Genomic DNA, 7,851 nt, shown 5'->3' with positions numbered 1-7,851 from the left:
ACACACATCCCTAGGGTCAGATGTGTCTGCTGGGAGGTCTGGGCCCCTGGAGCCCAGTCATGGACACCAGGTAGGAAACTACTGGACTGGGCCCTCTCTGAGGTTCTTTCCACCATGTCCTGCTAATATGTAATACAAATTAGAGTGGGAAGAACAGCTCCTGGGGGTGTGCTTTCCTTACACCCAGCAATGGCAGCCTGGTCCTGAAACACAGAGCCTACTTGGCAGTTCAGTCCAGTCCAAAGCTGCCCTCTGAACCCTGTGCAGGAAAGAGGCCGAGTCCTTCATCCCAGCCCCAAATGCTGTTGTTTCTACACCAAGAGAGAGGCTTGAATGGCAAAGATTTCCCCAGCCTGGCTGGTGTTCTGGAAACAGCTTCTGTTCTCACCACGCCTTGCCTGGGCCCTCCCGGCTCCTGCCATCTCCCTCTGCCCTGCTCAGTACGGCTGCTGCTCTCTTCTCCTTCTGCCCTGACCGAAAGGAAAGCTTGCCCTGGGCTCTCTGCACCTGGACTAGACAGGCTCCCCCTTCAGAGGGAAGAGAAGGAGAGGACGCCTGCCTGTGGGATGCTTTCTCCCTGAGGTGCTGCAGGGAGATGGAGGGAGGGGGCCATCGAGAGGAAGCTCAGGAGGGGATGCAAGGAAAGTCACACTCAGCCAGCCTCTCTCCCCAGACAGCAGTCTTTGGCCCCAGGACCGATGTCGTGCTCAGAAGCCACCTGTTGGTGCAGAGGTGCCCCTCTTTTTCCTTCACCCAGCCTCCTGCAGAAGAGGCCCTCTCTCGCCCCCACACCCCTTCTGTTGGAGCTGATTTTCTGGGTCTCACTTTTCTGTGTGTCTTGGAAGCAAGGCCCTGGCTTCCCTTTGTTCTGCTTTATCTTTTTGGGAACATTTGTAGAGCAAGCAGGCTTTCTTCAGAGAAAAAGCAGTGTGCCCACACCCTTGGAAGGTAGAGAGTAAGCAGAGTCCCTGCCTGTCATCAGATATTCAGGGTCCCCGGGCTCAGGGATCCTTCAGAATTGGGACTCCCCATGTGCCGGTGAACCCTGGCCCAGTGGTGTCAGGGCTCCAGGAGGTGGTACAGGAGAATGCAGGTGCTCTGGCTGCTGCTGTTGTTGTAATAATAGGTTCCTGCCAGCATGAGACCTGGGGCTGCAGGACCCTTCCCTATGGTGGCCCCTCCCTGGGGCTGGGCTCAGGGCAGCTGCCCCTCCCCCCCCCCCCCCCCCCCCACCACAAAGTGCTGGGCTCTTCAAGTGCATTGAGTCAACAAGTACTGAATTTAGAAATGTGAAGATTTCATTTCCAGTTTGGTGATGTGCTGTCTGCTCTGTTATAAACCTTGGACCATTTCAGAAGTCGCCCACAGCTAGGTATCTGCACGGTTGCTGTGCATTTCAAAGTTCTGCATGAGGTGTTTTAGTGCCACCTACAGGTCACTGTCTCAGGAGGCGCTGCAGACGGGCAGGTGGTGTACCCTGCAGCCCACCCGCGGTGGGCGGGGGGGGGGGGGGGGACCACGCAGAGCAGAGGCGAAACTCAGGAATGTAATGCAGAGTGAAAGAAGCTCGATTGAAAAAGTACATATAGTACAATTTGTGAAAGTACAAAACCAAGTGAAACTAATTGTATTAGTTTTGCAGAGAAACAGAACCAGTAGAATATTCTTTAAATCCCTTAAAATAAATCCCTTTTATATAAAATAATAATGTATAATAATTTACATAAAATAAGCCCCTATATATATGCAGGGAGAACGCCAATATGTATTTCTGTATGATTTATATTTAAAGGCATTTAAGGAATCTGCTCATGTGATTGTGGGTGCTGGTGGGTCTGAGGTCTGCAGGACCAGCTATCAGGCGGGAGACTCAGGCAGGATTTCTGTGCTACAGTCTTGCGGCAGAATTCCTGCTTCCCTGGGAAACCTCTGTCTTTGCTCTTGAGGTTTTCAATGCAATGGATGAGGCCCATCCACATTCTCTGGAACCTGCCTAGCATGACGCAACTCTCTTGCGTACAACCAAAACGCACTGACCCTTTCCCCAGGAGAGGATGAAAGTCCTTGAGTGATGTTCACTCTTCTGGATAACCCATAGTTAATACTGTACACCTTATGTCATATCATAAGGGAATAAAACGGGAAGAAGACAAAGATATTTACCAGATATACATATACACACATACATATATTTATTTATTTATTTACATATGAGCAAATAAGAAAAAAATATACTCATGTAGCCACTAACATCCTCATTTCTGCAGCTGATCACTGGTGGTTGTAGCACACCTCCCTCTACCCATCCTGTATTCCCTTTGCCTTTAGTAAGCATCTCAGCCGGTCGTGATTCATTACTTGATGGGGTGACCCAAACCTCCATTCCTGCCATTGGTAGTCCTGCTTGGACTGGGCTGTGGGTCTCCCCTGACTGTAATCACAGGGCATGGTAATTCTAAGAGCCACCATAAGGGCTTTCCTGTATTCCAGACACACTCTTCCTTAGCTCCACTGAGGAGGAGCAGCCCCATCTCCCCTTGGGAATCAGGGCCAGTCACCCCAGACAGCACGGTAACTCCTTCTTTGCCTCGTGATTCACAGGAATGAGGAACCCCAAGTGGATGAGAAGCAGTCTCCACTTCCAATTCAATGGACTCATTGTTGTGTCTCCTGATGAAATGAAGACCTTCAGGCTGGCTGAGCAGAGGCAGAGCGGGAACAGGAAGCAAAAAGGTCACTGTGGGTCACCAGAGGCAATGGTGAGTGGTGCCTCTCCCATTTCTACCCTTTGATTCTGGCTTTGGGACAAACAGCACCATATACTGGAGAACTCTGTCCCAGCCCTGCAAAGGATTGCCACCTAGCTGTCACTGTAACGGAGTCCTTGAAAAGGCCATTCCACCATTCTATCACGACTGCTGCTCCAGGACGGCGGGGAACAGAGTAAGGCCCGTGAATTCCACAGGCAGCAGCCCACTGCTATACTGCATTCACTCTGAAGCAAGTTCCTTGGTCAGAAGCAATGCTGTGTGGACTCTGGGATGGCAATCTGTAAGTCTATGGATGGGAGTTTTGGAAGAAGCACTGCCTGAGGGAAGGCAAGTCCATACCCAGAGTAAATGTCTCTTTCAGGAAGGACAGAATGCTGCCCCTTCTGTGATGGAAGTGGTCCAATATCATCAACCTGCTGCCAGGTCACCTGGGGAGTGGTGCCATGCTGGGACTCAGTGCTGGGCTCTGCTGCTTCAGACTGGGCGCTCAGGGGTGGCTGGAGCCAGGTTAGCCTTGGTGAGTGGACATCCACGTGTAACCTCCACCCCGCCCCTGAAGCCACATCATGGGCCCACTGGGTGATGGCAAGGGTGGCTGGGTGGTGTCCATACAACGGGTCATCCTGTCCACTGGAATATTAAAATCCTCCTCTGCTGAGGTCACTCTTTGGTGAGCATTCACATGGGACACACATATCTTCATGGTTTTTGCCCACTCAGGGAGGTCTCTCCACGTCTCTCCCCAAATTTCCTTGTCACCCACTTTCCAGTCATGTCCCTTCCAAGTCCCTGGCCATCAAGTCACAGCCCAGGGATCAGTGTACAGCTGTACTTCTGACCATTTCCCTTCCAAGGAACAACCAGGTGCCCTGCTGGAAGTTCTGTCCACTGGGAGGGCTTCCGCTCACCACTGTCCTTTGGGGGTGTCCCAGAGAGGGGCAGCAGTGCTGCAGCAGGTGCCTGCATGCCAGCAGAACTGTCTATCTGGCCTGAGTTTTCTCAGTCAGCTGATCGTGGGCAACGCCTCACGAGGCCACAGATAGGGACTGAAACCTAGAAGACAGTGTGTCAAGGGGCAAGGGCTCCACTCAAAACCAGCAGTTTTCTGGGTCACTCAGTAAATGGGACAGAGTAATACAACATATTTGGAGGAATATGTTGCCTTCAAAGTCCAAAGAGGCCACCAGACATTGTGCCTCTCTTTTGGTTGCAGTTCGGGCCTTGGAAGGGTATCTTGACATGCCCCACACCATGGGACCCCTAGAAATTTCACTGAGGCGGATGGCCCCTGAATTTTTGTCAGATTTATTTCCCACCCTCTTGACACACAAATGTCTTCCCAGTAAGTCTGGCATCATTGCTACTCCTTGCTCACAAGACCCAATCAGCATAATGTCATGAATGAAATGGGTGAGTGTGGTTTCTAGTGGAAGAGAAGGACCGGCAAGACCCCTGTGAACTAAATTATGACACAGGGCTGGAGAGTTGATACACCCCTGAGGTAGCTCAGTGAAGGTGCAGTGCTGGCCTTGCCAGATGAAAGCAAATTGCTTCTGGTGGTCTTTACTGACAGGTATGGCCAGAAGCAGCTTTTGGATCAATAGCTGCATACCACGTGCCAGGGGATGTGTAATTGCTCAAGCGATGCAGCCACATTAGTACAGCAGCTGCAGTCGGAGCCACCACCACACTGGGTGTTAGGGCTTCCATGGATGAATTTGGGGACCCAATGTGACTGTATTTGGAGACAGGGCCTGTAGGGAAGTGGTTAGGTTAAATGAGGTCAAAGGGTGGGATCTAATTTGGTAAGACTGCTGTCCGTATAAGAGGAAGAGACATCACAGATCTCTCTCCTGCACAAAGAGGAAAGGCCATGTGGGGACACAGTGAGAAGGTGGATGTCTGCCAGCCAGCAGGAGGGCTCCCACCAGAAATGAAATCTGCAGACACCTCGGTCCAGGACTTGCTTCCAGCCTCCAGGACTGTGAGAGAATACATTTCTGTTGTTTAAGCCACCCAGTCTTCGGTATTTTATTGTGACGCCCATGCAGACTGAGACAACTGTGAAAGTGCATTGCTGGCCAAGCCTGCTGAAAGCAAACTTTCTGGTGGAAATCTTAATTAGCAAGTATTGAGGAAACAGCATTTGTCACACCAACAGCTGCAAACCAGTTCCCATGGGATTTGTTAATTTGCTTGAGCAATGAAACTGCATCTGTAACAGCAACTGCAGCTGCAGTGACTGCCTGGGTAAATATTTGATACCCCACCATCATTCTCCAGGATCCACCTGCTTTCTGCAAGGGCCAAGTGGGTGAGCTGAATTGGCATGTGATGGGAATCACCACCACTGCACCCTCTGAGCCTTTGTTGGTGGTACTAATCTCTGCAGTAGTGTTTTTGGCTTACTACTTTCCTCGGCATAGGCAGTTCTAGTGGCTTCCACTTGGCATTTCCCACAAAAATAGTCCTCCTTCCACAGGTCAGGGAACCAATGTGAGGATTCTGCCAGCTGCCGAGGATGCCTACCCCAACCACATTCCAGAACTGGGGAAGTAACCACAAGGTGGGCTTGGGGACCCACTGTGAGACACCTGAGCTAAAACTCCTCTAGTCAGCTGACTTCCACAAGGCTTACTCTGACTAGTGATGTTTTGGGTCTCCTGGAATTAGGGTCAGTTCAGAGCTAGTGTTCAGTAATTCTTGAAAAGTCTAATTATTTCCTTTTCCCCAAAGCATCATCACTGTGGTAAAAGGTCCCAGGTCCCCAAGGGAAGGCCGGGAGGAAGACTGTGTCTACTTTTGGCAGCACAGCAGGGTCTTTCCTCAAGGGGACCTGGCCTCCCCCTTAAGGGTTTTTGGGTCTGTAAACTGGGTCAAGTCTGACGTCAATTGTAAGGCTGTGACTCTCTTTATGACACAAGTTTACACACTTGGCCTAGAACTCTTCCTTTGGCACACAACAAGCAAGAATTTAGTAGACTGCCCATCTCTTTTCTTCTAGGGATGTGATCAACTAGTCAGTGCCATAGGCCTCTGCCACTAAGACTATGCTAATTACTGCTTTGAATCTGCTGTCCTTTACGGTAACCAGCCTCATCTTGTCTTTGGCAATCATCCTGCTCTTCTCGGGTCCAATTGTTCACATTTAAGGATCCCAGATCGGTGGCAGCAGTTCCCACTGTAATTTCATGCCTACAGGATGGAGTGACCACAGGAGTTCTTCAAGGATGCTGGAGCTCCCTCACAAATGTTATTTCTCACAGTCATGGTGCAAGGTGTGTCCTCCGGGCCCTCCCGGAGTGGGTGAGCAGGTCCTACAGGATAAATCTACTCTCACACTCCAACCTCCCTAGGCCTTTGGGCCCCTTCCTTTACGAGAGACCAAGGCAGATCTGGCATGTCTTCATTTAGTGTGGGTCACCTTTTGGTCCATGTCTCAGCCCACCAAACAAATGGTTAGAGTCCTTTCTAACCTCTTGAGTTACAACACTGAATCCAGAATCTCTGCTTAATGGGTTCATATCAATAAACTCATCCTGATCCTACTTTACCTTCCACCATTATTCCACACGCTTTATTTGGCTGTTACTGGTCTTAGTTGCAGCACATGGGATCTTTATTATGGTATGCAAGATCTAGTTTCCTGACCAACGATGGAACTCGGGCCCCCTGAATTGGGAGCTCGAAGTCTTAACCACTGGACCACCAGGGAAGTCCCCGTCCCATAGATATTCCCCAGAATTATGTCTGGAAACATAACACTTCTGCTAGAGCATAGTACACCTCCTCATGGGTCAAACTTTGTGCCTCCCCCTTCAGGCTTACTGGGACGGTCTAGAAGTAAAGAGGAGCGCCCAGGGCCAGTCCTGAGGATAATCAGTGGTGTCTTGCAAGGCAACTGCCGCAGAAGAGGTTATTACAGGCTCCTCAAGAAAAGCAGGACCAATGTATTCAGATGGGAGTGGAAGGGTTGCTTTTACTGGTGGAGACTCACAGAATTTAGACCTCAGTGTCCCCATTCCAACTGCTTCTTTTCCCAATCTATGCCCTTCAATAGCAGAAGTTGCCTGTGAGGCTGGGGATTCAACTTGTGCTGTCATGTAACCACTTGTAGGATGCCATGAGCTCGGGCTCCTGCTGTTGCAGCAGGGGCTCCAGGAACCTCAGTCGTGCGGAGCTTGTGTCCCTTGCTCCTTTGTTGTGGCTACAGCTGGACACTGGCAGGGTCATCCAGGGTGCTGGCTCCCAGCCTCCTCCCAGTTGGTGGTGAACATTCCAGCATCACTGGCCTGAGGGTCGGTAATGGCAGCGCTGTCTTCTCCTTCACTCTTCCTGCCCTGCTAGCGGGGACTGTTTCCTGCAGTTATTAATCTCTGGGTAATGTCACACGTTCCCTTTTTGCTCTTAATTTTTGCTTCCAACATGTTTATAATCATAATTGTAATTAATTAATTAATTATAATTTCCTATGTTAAATTCCCTGTTTCAAATACCTGTAGTGGATACTGGTTTTGTGATCCAATGCTAACTAATAGAAAATATCTGTAACTCATTACTTGCAGATGGTATGATTTTTAACCCAAGAGAGTCATTGCAGAAGCTAAATGAATTGAGTTCATCTTACAAACAATATAGAGAAAGAGCCCTTTACAATAGTATAAAAAACTATTAGAAATTTTAATAAACCTAATACATGTAAAATTGTATGAAGAAAAACTTTAGAACTATAACGAAGCACATATAATAAACCCAAATGAATAAAGCATGCCTGTGGTGATCTTTACATATTAGAACATTAGCAGGAGAATGGTTAATAAACCACAATTTGTCCGTATTCAGGAATGCATAAATTAAAAAGTGAAAGAATGAAGTAGATCCATGTGGAAAGGTGTCTAAGACATATGAGATATTTTTTAAAGAGCAAAAACTAGTATAGTATTTGTAAATTTACTTGAAAAAACCCAAACAAACGTTCTGATACTAGGTACACGTGTATGTTTTGTATTCCACAAACTGGTAGAAAAACATGTGGAGGGGTACACAGTAACAATCATATTCTTTAGGTAGGGAGGTTAGA

The sequence above is a fragment of the Hippopotamus amphibius genome, chromosome 11 (assembly GCF_030028045.1).
Source record: "Hippopotamus amphibius kiboko isolate mHipAmp2 chromosome 11, mHipAmp2.hap2, whole genome shotgun sequence".
Classification (NCBI taxonomy): domain Eukaryota; kingdom Metazoa; phylum Chordata; class Mammalia; order Artiodactyla; family Hippopotamidae; genus Hippopotamus; species Hippopotamus amphibius.
This window is presented reverse-complemented; position numbering follows the sequence as displayed.